Source organism: Hordeum vulgare, chromosome 6H (genome assembly GCF_904849725.1).
Source record: "Hordeum vulgare subsp. vulgare chromosome 6H, MorexV3_pseudomolecules_assembly, whole genome shotgun sequence".
In the NCBI taxonomy this organism is placed as follows: Eukaryota; Viridiplantae; Streptophyta; class Magnoliopsida; order Poales; family Poaceae; genus Hordeum; species Hordeum vulgare.
Genome location: NC_058523.1, coordinates 505,842,434 through 505,862,737, shown reverse-complemented (window position 1 = coordinate 505,862,737; position 20,304 = coordinate 505,842,434).

Genomic DNA, 20,304 nt, shown 5'->3' with positions numbered 1-20,304 from the left:
CGCGATCTCACATCGCTTCTGCTGTACGATCTACAAGGGTACGTAGATCACTCATCCCCTCTCGTAGATGGACATCACCATGATAGGTCTTCGTGCGCGTAGGAAAATTTTTGTTTCCCTTGCGACGTTCCCCAACAGCTATGTCTATTAGTTTTGGGTCTAGTCCATCACATGATTCTCCTAATGATGTGATCCCGTTATCAAGTAACAACACTTGCCTATGGCCAAGAAACCTTGACCATCTTTGATCAACGAGCTAGTCAACTAGAGGCTTACTAGGGACAGCGTTTTGTCTATGTATCCACACAAGTATTGTGTTTCCAATCAATACAATTATAGCATGGATAATAAACGATTATCATGAACTAAGAAATATAATAATAACTAATTTATTATTGCCTCTAGGGCATATTTCCAACAGTCTCCCACTTGCACTAGAGTCAATAGTCTAGTTCACATCACCATGTGATTCCAACGAATCAACACCCATATAGTTATAGGGTCTCATCACGTTTTGCTCGTCAGAGAGGTTTTAGTCAACGGTTCTAAAACTTTCAGATCCGTGTGTTCTCTACAAATCTTTATGTCATCTTATAGATGCTGCTACTATGTGCTATTCGGAAATACTCCAAATATCTACTCTACTATACGAATCTGTTTCACTACTCATAGTTATTCGGATTAGTTTCAAAGCTTGCATCGACGTAACCCTTTACGAAGAACTCTTTAACCACCTCCATAATCGAGAAAAATTCCTTAGTCCATCAGTTACTAAGGATAAATTTTGACCGCTGCTAGTGATTCAATCATGGATCACTCTCTGTACCTCTCAACAGACTTTGAGTCAAGGCACTCATCAGGTGCGGTACCCAGCATGGCATACTTCAGATTCTACGGCCAAGGCATAGAAGACGACCTTCGTCTATTCTCTTTATTCTGCCGGGGTCGGCTTTTGAGTCTTACTCAAATTCACACCTCACAACGCAACCAAGAACTCCTTCTTTGCTATTTTGAACTCCTTCAAAAACTTGTCAAGGCATGCATCTTGTTGAAACTTCTATTAAGCTCTTTCGATCTATCTTCATAGATCTTTGATGCTCAACGTTCAAGTAGCGCAATCCAGGTATTCCTTTGAAAACTCCTTTCAAACAACCTTGTATGCTTTACAGAAATTCTACATTACTTCTGATCCACAATATGTCAACCACATATACTTATCAGAAATTCTATAGTGCTCCCACTCACTTCTTTGGAAATACAAGTTTCTCATAAACCTTGTACAAACCCAAAATCTTTGATCATCTCATCAAAGTGTATATTCCAACTCCAAGATGCTTGCACCAGTCCATTGAAGGATCGCTGGAGCTTGCATACTTGTTAGTATCTTTAGGATCGACAAAACCTTCTGGTTGTATCACATACAATGTTTGCTCAAGGAAACCGTCGAGGAAACAATGTTTTGACATCCTATGTGCAATATTTCATAAATAATGCAGCAACTACTAACATAATTCTAACAGACTTGTAGCATCGCTACGAGTAAGAAAGTCTCATCATAGTCAACTTTTGATCTTGTCGGAAACATCTTTGCGACAAGTTGAGCTTTTCTTAATAGTGACTTATCACCATCATCGTCTGTCTTCCTTTTAAAGATCCATCTTTACTCAATAGTCCTATGACCATCAAGTAGTTCTTCCAAAGTCTACACTTTGTTTTCATACATGGATTCTCTCTCGGATTTCATGGCCTCCAGCCATTTGTCAGAATCCGGGCCCACCATAGCTTTCTCCATAACTCGTAGGTTCATTGTTTCTCAACAACATGACCTCCAAGACAGGGTTACCGTACCACTCTGTAGTAGTACGCGACCTTGTCAACCTACGAGATTTGTAGTAACTTGATTCGATGCTCGATGATCACCATCATCAGCTTTCACTTCAATTGGTGTAGGCGCCACAGGAACAACTTCCTGTGCCCTGCTACACACTGGTTGAAGTGATGGTTCAATAACCTTATCAAGTTCTACCACCCTCCCGCTCAATTCTTTTGAGATAAACCTTTCCTCGAGAAAGGATCCGTTTCTAGAAACAAACACTTTGCTTTCGAATCTGAGATAGGAGATGTACCCAACTGTTTTGGATATCCTATGAAGATGCATTTATCCGCTTTGGGTTCGAGCTTATCAGACTAAAACTTTTTCACATAAGTGTCGAAGCCCCAAACTTTCAAGAAATGACAGTTTAGATATCTCTAAACCTCAATCTATACTGTGTCATCTCAACAGAAATACGCGGTGCCCTATTTAAAGTGAATGCGGTTGTTTCTAATTCATAACCCATAAACCATAGTGGTAATTCGATAAGAGACATCATAGCATGCGCCATACCAAATAGTGCGTGGCTATGATGATCAGACACATCATCACACTATGATGTTCCAGGTGGCATGAACTGCGAAACAATTTCCACATTGTCTTAACTACGTACCAAAACTCGTAACTCAGATATTCATTTCTATGATCATATCGTAGACAGTTTATCCTCTTGTTACGACGAACTTCACTCCAAAACAGAATTGAACTTTTCAATATTTCAGACTTGTGATTCATTAAGTAAACACTCTTGTATCCACTCAAATCGTCATTGAAGTAAGAACATAATGATATCCACTGCGTGCCTCAGCACCCATTGGACTGCATACATCAAAATGTATCACTTCCAACAAGTTACTATCTTGTTTCATCTCAATGAAAACAAGGCCTTGCTCATGTGGTATGATTTGCATGTCACTAGTGATTAAAAATCAAGTGAGTATAAAGATCCATCAGCATGGAGCCTCTTCATGCAATTTATACCAACATGACTCAAGCGGCAGTGCCACAAGTAAGTGGTACTATCATCATTACCTCGTATCTTTTGGCACCAATATCATGAACATGTGTAACACTACGATCGAGATTCAATAAACCATTGAAGGTGATTATTCAAGCAAATAGAGTAACCATTATTCTCTTTAAATGAATAATCGTATTGCAATAAACACGATCCAATCATGTTCATGCTTAACGCAAGCACCAAATAACAATTATTTAGGTTTAACACCAATCCCGATGGTAGAGGGAGTGTGCGACGTTTGATCATATCAACCTTGGAAACACTTCCAACACGTATCGTCACCTCGCCTTTAGCTAGTCTCCGTTTATGCCGTAGCTTTCATTTCGTGTTACTAATCACTTAGCAACCAAACCGGTATCCAATACCCTCGTGCTACTAGGAGTACTAGTAAAGTACACATCAACATCATGTATATCAAATATATTACTTTCGACTTTGCCAGCCTACTTATCTACCAAGCATCTAGGGTAGCTCCACCTCAGTGACCGTTCCCCTCATAACAGAAGCACTTAGTCTCGGGTTTGGGTTTAGACTTGGGTCTCTTCCTTAGTGCAGCAACTGTTTTGCTGTTTCACGAAGTATCCCTTCTAGCCCTTGCCTTTCATGAAACTTAGTGGTTTTACTAACCATCAACCATTGATGTTCCTTCTTGATTTCTACTTTTGCAGTGTCATACATCACTAATCTCTCAAGGATCATTGTATCTATCCTTGATATGTTATAGTTCATCACGAAGCTCTCACAGCTTGGTGGCAGTGACTTTGGAGAACCATCACTATCTCATCTGGAAGATTAACTCCCACTTGATTCAAGTGATTGTCGTACTCAAACAATCTGAGCACATGCTCAATGATTGAGCTTTTCTCCTTTACTTTGTGGACAAAGAATCTTGTCGGAGGTCTCGTACCTCTTAACAAGGGCACAAGCATGAAATCACAATTTCATCTCATTAGAACATCTCTTATGTTCCGTGACGTTTCAAAACGTCTTTGGTACCTTGCTTCTAAGCCATTAAGTATTTTGTACTGAACTATCGTGTAGTCATCAGAAACGTGTATGTCGGATGTTCACAGCATCCACAGACGACGCTCGAGGTGCAGCACACCGAGTGGTGCATTAAGGACATAAGCCTTCTGCGCAGCAACGAGGACAATCCTCTGCAAAGTTTGCTACTATCAACTTTCAACTAAATTTTCTCTAGGAACATATAAAAACAGTAGAGCTATAGCGCAAGCTACATCGTAATTCGCAAAGACCATTAGACTATGTTCAGGACAATTAGTTCAATTAATCATATTACTTAAGAACTCCCACTCAAAAAGTACATCTCTCTAGTCATTTGAGTGGTACATGATCCAAATCCACTATCTCAAGTCCGATCATCACGTGAGTCGAGAATAGTTTCAATGGTAAGCATCTCTATGCTAATCATATCAACTATACGATTCATGCTCGACCTTTCGGTCTCATGTGTTCCGAGGACATGTCTGCACATGCTAGGCTCGTCAAGCTTAACCCGAGTGTTCCGCATGTGCAACTGTTTTGCACCCGTTGTATGTGAACGTTGAGTCTATCACACCCGATCATCACGTGGTGTCTCGAAACGAAGAACTGTCGCAACGGTGCACAGTCGGGGAGAACACAATTTCGTCTTGAAATTTTAGTGAGAGATCACCTCATAATGCTACCGTTGTTCTAAGCAAGATAAGGTGCATAAAGGATTAACATCACATGCAATTCATAAGTGACATGATATGGCCATCATCATGTGCTTCTTGATCTCCATAACCAAAGCACCGGCACGATCTTCTTGTCACCGGCGTCACACCATGATCTCCATCATCATGATCTCCATCAATGTGTCGCCATCGGGGTTGTCGTGCTACTCATGCTATTACTACTAAAGCTACGTCCTAGCAATATAGTAAACGCATCTGCAAGCACAAATGTTAGTTTAAAGACAACCCTATGGCTCCTGCCGGTTGCCGTACCATCGACGTGCAAGTCGATATTATCTATTACAACATGATCATCTCATACATCCAATATATCACATCACATCGTTGGCCATATCATATCACAAGCATACCCTGCAAAAACAAGTTAGACGTCCTCTAATTTTGTTGTTGCATGTTTTACGTGGTGACCATGGGTATCTAGTAGGATCGCATCTTACTTACGCAAACACCACAACGGAGATATATGAATTGCTATTTAACCTTATACAAGGACCTCCTCGGTCAAATCCGATTCAACTAAAGTTGGAGAAACCGACACTCGCCGGTCATCTTTGAGAAAAGGGGGTTACTCGTAGCGATGAAACCAGTCTCTCGTAAGCGTACGAGTAATTTCGGTCCAAGCCGCTTCAATCCAACAATACCGCGGAATCAAGAAAAGACTAAGGAGGGCAGCAAAACGCACATCACCGCCCACAAAAACTTTTGTGTTCTACTCGAGAAGACATCTACGCATGAACCTAGCTCATGATGCCACTGTTGGGGAACGTCGCATGGGAAACAAAAAATTTCCTACGCGCACGAAGACCTATCATGGTGATGTCCATCTACGAGAGGGGATTTCCGATCTACGTACCCTTGTAGATCGCACAGCAGAAGCGTTAGTGAACGCGGTTGATGTAGTGGAACGTCCTCACGTCCCTCGATCCGCCCCGCGAACCGTCCCACAAACCGTCCCGCGATCCGTCCCACGATCTAGTGCCGAACGGACGGCACCTCCGCGTTCAGCACACGTACAGCTCGACGATGATCTCGGCCTTCTTGATCCAGCAAGAGAGACGGAGAGGTAGATGAGTTCTCCGGCAGCGTGACGACGCTCCAGAGGTTGGTGATGATCTAATCTCGGTAGGGCTCCGCCCGAGCTCCGCAGAGACGCGATCTAGAGGTAAAACCGTGGAGGTATGTGGTCGGGCTGCCTTGAAAAAGTTGTCTCAAATCAGCCCTAATACCTTAGTATATATAGGAGGAAGGGAGGGGAGGAGGCAGCCTCAAACCCTCAAGGTTTGGCCGAAATTTGAGGTGGAGGAGTCCTACTCCAATCCTACTTGGAGTAGGATTCCACCTTCCCACTTGGAAACTCTTTCCACCTTGTGTTTTTTCCTTCTCAAACCTTATGGGCCTTAGTGGGAACTTATTCCAGCCCACTAGGGGCTGGTTTATCTCTTCCCATAGCCCATGAGACCCCTTGGGGCGTGACACCCCTCCTGATGGTCCCCGGCACCCCTCCCGGCACTCGCAGTACACTACCGATGAGCCCGAAACTTTTCCGATAATGCACGAAAACCTTCCGGTAACCAAATGAGGTCATCCTATATATCAATCTTCGTTTCCGGACCATTCCGGTAACCAACCATATAACTCAAATACGCATAAAACAATGTCGAACCTTAAGTGTGCAGACCCTGCGGGTTCGAGAACTATGTAGACATGACCCGAGAGACTCCTCGGTCAATATCCAATAGCGGGACCTGGATGCCCATATTGGATCCTACATATTCTACGAAGATCTTATCCTTTGAACCTCAGTGCCAAGGATTCATATAATCCCGTATGTCATTCCCTTTGTCCTTCGGTATGTTACTTGCCTGATATTCGATCGTCAGTATCCGCATACCTATTTCAATCTCGTTTACCGGCAAGTCTCTTTACTCGTTCCGTAATACAAGATCCCGCAACTTACACTAAATCACATTGCTTGCAAGGCTTGTGTGTGATGTTGTATTACCGAGTGGGCCCCGAGATACCTCTCCGTCACACGGAGTGACAAATCCCAGTCTCGATCCATACTAACTCAACGAACACCTTCGGAGATACCTGTAGAGCATCTTTATAGTCACCCAGTTACGTTGCGACGTTTGATACACATAAAGCATTCCTCCGATGTCAGTGAGTTATATGATCTCATGGTCATAGGAAAAAATACTTGACACGCAGAAAACAGTAGCAACAAAATGACACGATCAACATGCTACGTCTATTAGTTTTGGGTCTAGTCCATCACATGATTCTCCTAATGATGTGATCCCGTTATCAAGTAACAACACTTGCCTATGGCTAGGAAACCTTGACCATCTTTGATCAACGAGCTAGTCAACTAGAGGCTTACTAGGGACAACGTTTTGTCTATGTATCCACACAAGTATTGTGTTTCCAATCAATACAATTATAGCATGGAAAATAAACGATTATCATGAACTATGAAATATAATAATAACTAATTTATTATTGCCTCTAGGGCATATTTCCAACAATTTATTCCTATGACCATGAGATCATATAACTCACTGGCACCAGAGGAATACCTTGTGTGCATCAAACGTCACAACGTAACTGGGTGACTATAAAGGTGCTCTACAGGTATCTCTAGAGGTGTCCGTTGAGTTAGTATGGATCAAGACTGGGATTTGTCACTCCATGTGACGGAGAGGTATCTCGGGGCCCACTCGGTAATACAACATCACACACAAGCCTTGCAAGCAATGTGACTAAGTATAAGTCACGGGATCTTGTATTATGGAACGAGTAAGAGACTTTCCGGTAACGAGATTGAAATAGATATGCGGATACCGAAGATCGAATCTCGGGCAAGTAACATACCGAAGGACAAAGGAAATGACATTCGGGATTATATGAATCCTTGACACTGAGGTTCAACCGATAAGATCTTCGGAGAATATGTAGGACCAATATGGGCATCTAGGTCCCGCTATTGGATATTGACCGAGGAGTACCTCGGGGCATGTCTACATAGTTCTCGAACCCACTGGGTCTACAAGGTTCAACGATGTTTTAGTATAGTTGAGTTATATGTGTGGTTACCGAATGTTGTTCGGAGTCCCGGATGAGATCACGGATGTCACGAGGGTTTTTGGAATGGTCGGGGAACGAAGATTGATATATAGGATGGCTTCGTTTGGTTATTGGAAGGTTTTTGGGCATTACCGGGATTGTACCGGGAGTGACGACTGGGTTCCGGAAATTCATCGGGAGTGGGGCAACCCACCCGAGGGAAGCCCAATGGCCCTAGGGGTGGCGCACCAGCCCTTAGTGGGCTGGTGGGACAGCCCAAGAGGGCCTATGCGTCAAGTGAAGAAAACCAAAGAAAGAAAGAAAAAGGGGAGGTGGAAAGGAAGAGAAGGACTCCACTTTCCAATCCTAATTGGACTAGGACTCCTCCTTCTCCCTAGCCGGTGCACCCTTGAGGGCTTGGCCCTCAAGGCAAGCCTCCTCCCCCTCCCTCCTATATATAGTGGTGATCTAGGGATGATTTGAGACAACTTTTGCCACGTGCAACTCAGATCTAGACACCATAGTTTTACCTCTACATCGTATTTCTGCGGAGCTCGGATGGAGCCCTGCAAGAGTAGATCCTCACCACCACCGGAGCGTCGTCACGCCGCCAAACTCATCTACTTCTCCGTCTTGCTTGGTGGATCAAGAAGGCCGAGATCATCATCGAGCTGTACGTGTGTTGAACGCGGAGGTGCCGTCCGTTCGGCACTAGATCGGAATGGATCATGGGACGGATCCCGGGACGGTTCGTGGGACGGTTCACGGGGCGAATCGAGGGACGTGAGGACGTTCCACTACATCAACCGCGTTTCTTAACGCTTCCTGTTGTGCAATCTACAAGGGTACGTAGATTCAAATCTCCTCTCGTAGATGGACATCACCATGATAGGTCTTTGTGTGCGTAGGAAAACTTATGTTTCCCATGCAACGTTCCCCAACAGGTATGAATTATTGGGGATAACTCCCCCGATGTTTTTTAACTGTTGTATCGTCTTCTTTAGCCTATCCGGGGTCATCCCCCCGAAATTAGCCTCCGAGTCTCCGTTGGACTTGAAGAGTCGTGCGGGGACTTTTGGTTGTTGTCGTAGAAAATGACGGTATCGAGACACGACCAGGTGCGGACGAGGAGTCCGTCGGCTCTTGCGCATGAAGCACTGCCGTGTGCGGACGCAGAGTCCGCTGGCTCTTGTGCACGGGGCACTGCCAAGCACGGATGTGGAGTCCGGTGGCTCTTGCGCGCGAAGCGCTGCCAAGTGCGGAGGCGTAGTCCGCTGGCTCTTGTGCACGGGGAACTGCCATGTGCAGACGTGGAGTCTGATGGCTCTTGCGCGTGAAGCGCTGCCGTGTGCGGACGTAGAAGCCACTCGCTCTTGTGCGTGTGGCACTGCCAAGCGCGTACGCGAAGTCAGGTGGCTCTTGTGCGCAGGGCACCGTCATGTGCGGATGCGGAGTTCGATGGCTTAACTGTTGTCATTGTCGTGCCTGAGATTGCCAATGGCGGCCGGCTATGGGCTGCAATTGACGGCGACTTTCTTCTAGTGGGGGCGCGACAGCGCACCCACTGGGTGTAGCCTCCGAGATTCAGGCCGGCTGCGTGGCCGCGTGGTAGCCGGGCCAAACCTTTGTCCTCTGATTTTTTGTGTACTCCTCACGGGCTGACATGGCTTTCTTCCAGCGGGGGCACGCCGGCCCACCCACTGGGTGTAGCCTCCGATCTTCCAGGCGACTCGAAGAGTCGTGCGGAGGCTTCTTGTTGTTGGTGTAGCAAAAAGGTTGTCGATGGCGACCGGCTGCAGGGTTGCAGCCAGCGTAGCTGTCTTCCAATGGGGGCGCGCGAACGCACCCATTGGGTGTAGCCTCCGAGCCTCCGGGCGACTCGAAGAGTCGTGTGAAGGCTTCTTGCTGTTGGTGTAGCAAAAAGGTTTCCGATGGCGACCGGCTGTGGGCTGCAGTCGGCATAGCTTTATTCCACTAGGGCCGCGACAGCGCACCTACTCGGTGTAGCGTCCGAACCTCCAGGCAACTCGAAGAGTCGTCCATAGGCTTCTTGTTGTTGATGTAGCAAAAAGGTTGCCGATGGTGACCGGCTGCAGGCTGTAGCAGGTGTAGCTTTCTTCCAGTGAGGGCACCAACGCACCCACTAGGTGTAGCCACCGAGCCTCCGGACGAATCGAAGGGTCGTGCGGAGGCTTCTTGCTGTTGGTGTAGCAAAAAGGTTGCCGATGGCGACCGGCTGCGGGGTGCAGCTGGCGTAGCTGTCTTTCAGTGAGCGTGCTCCAACTGGACAGGTTTCCAGCCGGCAACCTGCAGGGGGACAGGTTCCAGCCGGACGGGTCCAGCCGGTAGCCGGCAGCCAGCAGTCTGTAGCCCGACATAATCCAGCCGGACAGGTTTCCACCCGGCTGCCGTCAGCCTTCAGCCGGGCAAGTTCTAGCCGGATGGGTCCAGCCGGCGGTCTACAGCCGGCAGCCGGCAGCGAGCAGTCTCCAGCCGGACAGAATCTAGCTGGCCAGGTTTCCATCCGATAGCCGGCACACAATGGTGGTTCGCTGCGAAGATGATCGTGCAAGAGACAAAGTTAGTCAGTGCAGATTTATCAAATATTTAACTTTGGCCGCGCAAGTTTTATGCGGGTGGAATGTCGACTCGGTCTCGTCTAAGCCCCTTGGGTCATTTCGTGTCCCCTCGGCTCTTTAGCTTTTGCTCTTGCTAGCCGAACAGCCACGATACGTTCTGTAGTTGAGATGAAGACTGGGCAGCACAGGGGAGCGCACAGTACTCTGACTCCGGGAGGAGGATCGACCGGGTAGAAATTTCACGAAGGAAACGACTGGTTCGCCCAAACCATTTTCTCCCCGGACGTTGTTCGCTTGTGACCTCCATCTTTTGCTCTTGCTATCCAGACAGCCGCGGTACGGTCTGTAGCTGAGACGAAGAGTGGGCCTTTGGTACCATAGACGCTACTAACTCCGTCTGCGGGGAAGAGCGAATCGGGCCAAACGGCCAGCACCCGGCGCAAGACTAGCCGGCGCCGGGTGAGCAGCAAAGTTGCTGAAATGAATGCAGTGATGGCCCCTGAGTGTTGCTCGGGGTATTTGCTTTTGCACGCGGTGCGAGGATGCACAGACGGTAGCTCACATTGCTTTTCTTACAGACGAGGTTGTTGTTGTTGACGACAGCCGGCGAAACCTTTTGCGAGCGAAGCGTGCTGGCGCGCCCACTGGGTGTGGCCGCAGAGCCTTCGACGGTCGATGGCTGTGGCAACCGGCCGAGCCCGACGGCCGAACATCAGAGCAGATGGGCGACCGGGTCGGCGTGGTGTTGAAGTAGGCGGCTGGACTGGACAGGTCGCGACGTGGGCGGGCCAACCGATCGAGCCGCGACGTTGACGCGTAGGCACGAGTGGCCTTCTTTTTCTTGCCACCTGTATTTTCTGGTCTTCTCTCATATGGAGTTTTTTTTGGGCAGCCAGCTATGGCTTTTCTTTTGGGCAGCCGGCCCTCATCCTTTGCTATTCTTCTTGCCGCATCAGGCTAGGGGCACGTGGGGCGCAGCCGGCGCCGAGTGGGGAAGGCGAGGAGGCGTGTGCGGGAGCCGACATCCTGTAGCCGGACACGTCTCCAGCAGGGAGCCGGACAGGTTTGCAGCCGGCAGCCGGGCAGGTCTGCAGCCGGCAGCCGGGCAGGTCTGCAGCCGGCAGCTGGCAACCAACATTATTTCTTTCGTGCAGACGAGGCGGTTGTTGTCGAGAGTAGGGAGGACGACAGTGACGAGCCAGCACCAGGGTGGGGCCGCGTGGGACGCGGGAGGCCTAGGCCAGCCAGCCACGCATCAGCATAGTACGCGTCCACGGATCCGTCCAGCACCGCGACGGTCGGCATATCGGTGGAAGGCCGGTGACCGGGATGAGAGCACGTTGGGATCGGGCGTGGGATCTCGCGACGGACAGCCGATGTCGTAACAGTGGTGACGAAGAGGGCGAGGCCGGCGACGAGGACGCACAGCTCCACGCGGATGCCTCGGGGCGTGTCGATGTCGGCCCCCCGAGCGCTACCGGAGAGACGACGGCGATGCCACGACGATGACGACGAGAAGAGTCCCGCCCGGACCGTAGTTCCAGCAGAAGCATACCTCATGGTGAACGACAACTGTCGTGGTATTTCCGGGACAGATACCACGGGGTGGCTTAGAGAGGTGATAGCAAGACCGTTGTGGAGATCCAGAACGGGTTGGGCAACAACACGCAGTGGTTTACCCGGGTTCGGGGTCCTCGCATGGAGGTAACACCTCTACTCCTACATGTGTGGTGTATATTGAGAATATCTAGTTGTACACGGTGCTCCTTGAGCTATCTGGAGGAAGAAGAAGGAGGCTGGGAGCTCTCCTTCTCTCCTAGAGAGTGGGGAATGAGTGAATGCGGGGAGCCTCGGAGAATCCTCCCCCTGTACGTGTGTGTGTGTGTGTGTGTGTGTGTGTGTGTGTGTGTGTGTGTGTGTGTGTTTCTGGGGTCTCTGTGCCCCCTCCATGCATCTCTATGCATCTCCCCGTGGGTTGGCTCCCTGGGTCACCTTATAAAGGGGTGTCAAGAGGACAAGGGGGGCCCACGGGACCGAACTTTTATTGTCGGACATGATGGGTGAGGGGCCCGCCTGGCCTAACTTTACGGTTGGAGGTGACCGATGCACAGTGGTACAGACTGGATTGCCGGGGCGCAGTGATGCAGGTTGCAGCGTCCTCCCGTCCCGTCTGATGGGACGTTGCATCTGTCCTCCCTGGGCTCCACCCGGACAGGCTTCCAGTCGGACAGTATCCAGCCGGATGGGTTCCAGCCGGCCAGGTTCCTGTCGGACAGGTTCTAGCCGGTCAGGGTTCCACCCGGCCAGGTTCCAGCCGGACAGTCTCCAGCCGGACAGTCTCCAGCCGGCCTGGGTTCTAGCCGGACAATTCCAGCCGGCCAGGGTTCCAACCGGACGGTGTGCAGTCGGGCGGTCTCAAGTCGGCCGGGTTCCATCCTGCCGTGCTCCAGCCAGCCGGTCTTCTGTCTTTACTTCTTTGATTGTCTTTGTTGATTCACGGGGTATGATGTATCGGGGATAACTCCCCCGATGTTTTTTTAAATGATATATCGTCTTTTTTAGCATACCGGGGGTGATCCCCGCGACACTTACATTTGTGATTTTTTTCAACGTTAGGGAAGTGCTGGTTTGCAAGAAAAGAATAAAGAGCTAAATAAACTGATAGAAGAAAACTAGAACAAGGCAGGAGATGAAAAATACCGCGGCTACCGACCTACCAACTCTTCTTTGAGAGTAGAGATTTGTTGGCCGGGCGAGACGTGCGTGAAGAGACCGGCGGACGAAGGAGGGATCAACCACGAGCAAAATGATTTTAACCTTATTTATTATTTATTGGTTGTAGAGACATAATTGCTTTCATAATGAGATTTAATTATCATGATTTACATGTTATTTTTTAAATCCGTTGTTTATTTTCTTAAAATTCGTTTTCATGAAAAGTTGTTATTTGTTTCGGAAAATAAATAGCACTAATGAAAGGGATTGGTTGATTTGAATAACCTGGAAAAGTTAGATCCATGATCTTTTATATGTTAGAAAAATCTAATTTGCAAGAAAAGAGTGAAGATAAAAGAATCCGGTGGATAAGAAAAACAACGTAGAGTGGGATTGTGGAAGGTGGAACCAAAAAAACCAAACGAAAAAACCCAATGTACTAGGCTATCAACTCATTTTTTAACATAGTAGAAATGCAAGCGTTCGTATTTACGCTCATACACTCACCTTATGAATGCACACACACATCCTACCCCTTACGATCAACTTCGAAAGAATAAGTCGGCATATTATCTTCAGATTTACGAAAACACTGTACGCATCTCGTCGTCCATGAAAACGTCTCTCTCCATTGAATGCGCAACACCAGAAATTTTAAAATAAATACAGAAATAATGCGAGCATGATGATTTAAATCCTAATAGATTGAAGTATCACTATCCGTGTGACCATTCAATTACAAGTTGATTCGCATTAAGTTGCTTTTCAGAGTAGAGATTTGCATGAATTTCACGTCGCTCTAAACGCGGCTCATATGACTAGTCCCCCTTCCGTTCCGTTATATGTGACGGCAGCTACGCGTGCCGGTACAAAGGAAACACGCCGCCATGACAAAAAAAGTTTCGCCTTCCTTACAAAACTAGCTTCGCCTCCATGGAGAAAAGCTAAAAAGGAAGGCACACAAAATATCGCACGCACGCAGGCTAAATCAAATCTTATCACAAGACCAGCACGCACGCGTTCTAGAGCTTAGCTAAATCACCTGATCCTGATCATCTCATCGCATGCGTTCACTGCCACATTCGAACAGACGTACGTGGAAAAGGAAAAAGGGGGGCTCTCCTGAATCTTCTGCAAGTTCGTGTGGCCAACGTCAATTCGTTGATACATCGACGTCCAGACAAAAATCTCCAGGAGCCATGACTAGGAGGAGACCGAGCACGCGTCTTGGACGTCGCCTACATGCTTTCCCGTGGCCGGTCTCGATCGATCGACGGTCCTTTGCACCGGCCACCGTGGCGGGCTTTACCTTCCATATACGACCATCCGTGTGATCCACTATCCCTCCCCGCGCCACCTCACCGTCGCCGACCTACCGACGGACAGCCCTGCTGCATGCCATCCCCGCCCGCCACTACGCCGAAAGCCGGCGAGCCACCTCGCCCGCCACCGCCAGCGACCCGGCCGGCCGCGTCCCCGTCACGCTCCATGCATGCACCTCGACCTCGTGCTCGTACGAGTTGAACTCGCCGGCTCCGGGTCGAGGTAATAGGCGAGTGACACCTGATCGCCGGAAAAACGGCAGGGCGCGCCGGCCGCCATGCATGATTGGTTCATCATCCGATCTCGCCGTCACCTTTTGATCGGTCCGTGGGATCTTTTCGGCGGATCCGTCGCCAACTTTTGACGGATCTGTCTCCGGAGACGGAAGGATACATGGGATTTCACCGGCGCGCGCACTAGGGAGCGATCGGTGTGTGCCTCTGTGGCCGCGCTCGTGTGGATGGATGGAGATATTGCTTGTTTATGCGGGAATTGGCAGGCACATATATCAAACGTCGATCGCTTAGCTTTTTAACAAAGCAGGATACCGTGTACAGTCACATTATATAATTGAGCCCGGGAAAGTGTGGTGGGATATTATCGACCACCCTGGTGTGGTAGTACGTATACTAATATAATCTTCACTGGAAAGCAGGGGACACGGTTTCCTCTCCTTTAGCAGTGGCCATTGGTAAAGGTCACAAAGGTGGCATGAAAAGAGGATTCAGACCTAGAATGTTGGAAGAATATTGCTTTGGCGGGAAAATGTTGCAAGAGTTGCATTACACGCAGGGGTGGGCCCAGGATCTTTTAGTTGGATATATTCAAAAATATTTGATGCATAGAAAAATGATTAAATAGTGGAGTTGACACCACAGTGCTAGCTTTGTGGAAAATGTGAAATATTTTCGCAAAATCTATAAAGAACATATGTCTAAACATTTTTTTCTCCAATTAAAAAATTCCTTATTGAGAAAATTTGTATGCACTTGTTCGGCAAGTGTTTTGGGAAGGTGTGTGTGCACTTTATACAATGGAAATGTTCTTACAACCCAGAAACATAGAACAAATTGTTGATTAAGATATATTAATCCCTCTTATTTATATTAATGTTGCTAATTTAGTACAGGCGAGATATAGCATGGATTGGAGAGAGTACCCAACAAAAATGCTAGTAGCAGCTATTGAACACATGATCTCATGTCTCGTTCCCTTACGTGACTCACAACCAACTAGGTACAACTAGATAAGATTGGAGCATCACATAAAATAATATGTTCTAATATCTTCAATAAAAGTTAGGGTACTCATTTGAATACCTATGTATTGTAGTGGGCCTGCCCCTGGCATCAGGCCTATCTAAAACATGTATTCTCACCATCTCCACGGATATCTTAAACAATAATAACTACCAGATCAGCTGCTTGATGCTTGATATGATGCGTATCAGTCTTGAAGCCTTTTTACCTTTTGTGGTTAAATATTGTTCTCCTAGTACTTCAAATCAAAGTATCGGCTGATGTGCGTTTTGGATGGTCACCGCAGGTGACGATAAATCATGCAACTACATCAATCTTATGTTACCAGATCCCTGTGAAAACACCGCATCGTACACGCACTGCCCAAGTGGGCGGATTAAAAGTTAAAGTAATTGGATATTATCTTATCGACCACCCTGGTGTGTGGAATATGGATTTATCCTAGGCGGCTATGTAGTAGTAATCTGATCTTCACTGCAGAGCAAGGGTGCGGGATACGGTTTCCTCTCATTTCTCACTCGCCACCGGTGGCATGTCAAGGGGATATTCAAACCATGAACGTTGAGATATTTTCTCACCTTGATACAAAACACACGCAATTCTCTTAGGCATTCTTGGAAAAAAAAAAACGTGAGCGTTCGAAAACTAAAAAAATTGCAGTGCATGAACGTTACTCGGAAATGAATAACTCAGGCAAAGTTATTTTTCCGACTAATCTTTTCCTCTTTCTGCTACTTTGCAATGAAAATTTACCATGTTCGACATTTATCGTGAAGAACCAAGCTGTTTGCCAAGATAATTAGTAGAGTTGTTCCCATTATCTGTGCAGAACTTTCGTACGTCAGTACTATACGGACGGTTAGTGTACAACTTTCTATCACACCTATCTAAAACATACCTAAAACATGCATGGATGTATTGCCACCATCTCTAGGGATATCGTAAGAAATAACAGCTACCAGATCAACTCCTTGCTTGGGGCTTGATATACCTTTTTAGGAATGAAAACATGTATTCCCACCATCCTCCACGGATATCTTAAAAATAACAATAACTACGAGATTATCTGTGGGGGTATAGATTTTGTTGTTAATTAGTGTTCTTCTATATAGTACTTTTACAAATCAAAGTATCGACGGCCGTGCTTTTTGGGTGGTCACATCAGCTGACTCAACATCGATCTTATGTTACGAGTTCGCTGTAGAAATATCCATGGTACACCGTACAAACACCGCCCAAGTGGAGAAACAAAATAGTTACCTAGGTACTAGTAAATTAACTGGAGTGCATGCTTATCATACATAATGTCGCGACAGATATTTCATATGCTAAAAAGGCGTTAGATTCATATGATCATGGCACCTTTTGAGTTGGAATATATTACTACTAGCTAATCCATAGTATCTTGCATCATCCCTTTGGGTTCCGAAAGTTTACAGATATTGTTTCAAACAGAAAAGGTGGGTTCACAAATGCGAAAAAGAACGCAGACGAGTCATGCATCTTCTAAACACTTAACGGTGACTGCTGGCTACTGCAGGGCATGCATACATGACACCTTTCATTTTTATTTTTATTTTGAGAATCAGGGCACCTTTCATTATTTTGAAGGATTTGAGAGATTTCATTTATTTACTTATTATTGCACGAGGGCACGAGGCACCTTTTTTTTAAGCAAGTGCACGGGACACCTACGATTTGAAGACGTGATTAACTGAACTCCCATGAATCTCGCAAAAAAAAAAAAACTAAACTCCCATGAAGGCAGGCTCGTACTGATTCAGATTCAGGCATTATTTTTTTAGAAGAGCTTAATACTTTTTTTAGGCTATTAAAACATTATTCAGTGACTACATATATCTACTACCTTTCAATTTTAGGCCCAGAGTAATGAGGTTGACGCAGCCCAATAGGCCTGTGATCTTTGAAAGCATGCGGCCTTTTGCATAATATGAGCTCCCTTCCTCTTCTTTCTGATTTTAATAAGAGTAAAGAAAAAACACGAAAGCTATATATCACTTACAGCGAGTATGTCTTCCGTCTCCTTGAAGCATTTTTTCCCCTGCTGTAAACTGGGCCGGCCTGTTTCGTTTCTTTTCTTCATCGCTGGCTCACCTTCGATCACTCGCTCGATGTCTCGATTAGACTCAAAAATAAATAAATTGCAGGTTTGTTCAACTTGTTCTTTTTCTTTTTGCATTTTCTTACGGTTTTATTTTTTCTTCCGCCTTTTCTTCGGGTTTTCAAATTTTTGTTAATTGTTTTTTTCTTTTTCATGATTTTTACTGGGTTTCCTCTTTATTCATTTTTTGTTTCTTTCAGATTTTTCTATACACATTTAACATTTATCAAATTCTTGATCAACATTTATTCAAATAAATCATTAACAGTTTTTTTAATATATTGCAACATTTTCTCTATAAACATTTAACAGTTTTTAAATGATTGGTTAACGTGTTTTATATACTCCCTCTATAAACTAATATAAGAGTGTTTAGATAACTAAAATAGTGATCTAAAGGCTCTTATATTAGTTTGCGGAGGGAGTATTTTTTAAACATTTCTGAAATTCTAGTTTAACATTTTTTAAAATACATGATAAACATTTTTCACAAACACAATCCAGTTTTTGTATACATTATTCTTATATGTAGTCAATATTTTTCCATACATATTATATATTTTTGAAATGCATGATTAACACTTTCTAAAATATTATGTGAATTATGTTTTGCAACATATATGATTAGAATATTTGGACGTATAAACAAAAGTAAAAAAAGGAAATTAAAAACGGAAACAAAAAAGTGGGAAAAAGAAACAAAAAACGAGGGTCATGGCCTCTGGCCCACCCGGGCTGGCCTATCTCGTGTTGCCTTGACGCGAGGATTTCCTTTGTCTCGCTCTAAGAGAGAGATAGGGGCGACTCAAAAATATACCACTGAAACCCTGCATGAACACAACTTTCTAATTAAAGAGAAAAGAACAAAACATTTACAAATGATGCGTGTGTGCGTGTGACGCAGACTACTATCCCACATTATCCATTTGTCTCGCTGGTAGGGAAAGGGTGTGTAGATGTTTGGGGCAGCGAAGAGTGTATGTACAGTACCAATAAAATCGTACATATTATGTTCTTTTCGTACATTCCATTTGACATAGAGTAGATGACTACTTCAGGATTGGCTGGTTTAGTCTCTTTGGGAAGTCATTTATCATCTCATTTCCCATGTGTTGGTCAACTGACGATTGTGTGCTTGAAGTTTTGTGTCACGGGAAAAACGTCCACGGGACCCCACCCCTCACCCCCAAGACTATTGAAGTAGATGGGCAAGTACACCATAACTTTCAAAGTTTGAAAGCATAATAGTGTATAAGGATTCACCAATCAATCAGAAAACTAAATCACGTAGGTTTAGATTTCTCTCGATGGGGGGGTGTCTGGTGTTGACAATTATGTGTTGCTACAGTTTTGTGGGGATAGCTCCGAGTAAGTTTTTGTGTGTCTCCCGAGATTACAGTGGGTTCCACTGATGTTTTTTTAATTACGATGGTTCGCGCCTCGCCGCTTAACACAATCCTTCTCGCCTAGCCTTCACTGCTTTCTCCCCTTCTCATGGAGATATTTCTCCCTCCTCTCCTCTGTCAAAAGCAACGGAAACACTGACCCTTCTCCCCAAACCTCTCCGGTAGATGTCATCGAGGAGCATAGCTCAGCATAAGATGCCGACGGATCTAGCACAACCCCCTCACGCGCCCTACCCTTCCTCTCCCCCGTCGTTGGTAGGAGCAACAACCGTCATGGGACGACATCTGCAACAAAGATGAGCATCTGGTGGATGATATCCGACATGTGCCACCCTGGACCTCGCCTCCTTCTCCACATCTATCTCCTGGCAGAAACAACAACAATTGTGGCAAGGGCGAGATCAAGTAGGAGGAGGCATCAGGTGCATGCTTCATCTGCATCAGGTGCACAGATTCATCATTTTTTTTTCTCGCTTGATTTTAGATTTAAGAATGTAAGCCAGGTGCAATCAAAAAGAACTTTTGATAGTACACATTATATTACATATAGCCAATACTTTGTTGACCAAAATTAATAATCAAAGTTTGACATGAAAAAGGAAGTAGCCTTCTATACAGAAATGGACTCAGTATTTTTTTTGTTTTGGTTTAAATCAAGGTTGGGTGTGAGAGGCACTACTCGTCAAGAAAGATGTGATGGTGTTCTTGTCATATTTGTTTTTTGTTTCCATGTGTACCAACAGAAAAGAAATGGTGTTCTCTATTGGCTGATTGTTGTTTTCAAAATTGAATATGAAACTAATGTTATCTATACCATACACATGTTAATGCATTTGATTATCATTAATTTAACACTATATTATTGGTATTCCTAAGTTAACATATCGGGTCCGTATCAATCCACTATAAAATGGCTTGCCATTTCATATGTTCTCCTTCTCATCCTATAAACAGGACAACTATCAACTGCATCTTATTTGAAAACTAGGCTAAGGAAAGATGAGGGTAACCTGTATGCTTCTCCTGACCCTCACGTGCCTCGTTCTACCATATTTAATATATTCTTATAGTACCTTGATTAACAATTTTTAATATATTGTATCATTAACAATTTTTTAATAGAATGGAACATTTTCTCTATATACATTTAACAGTTTCCAAATGCTTGATTAACGTTTTTCATATACTTATTTAACATTTC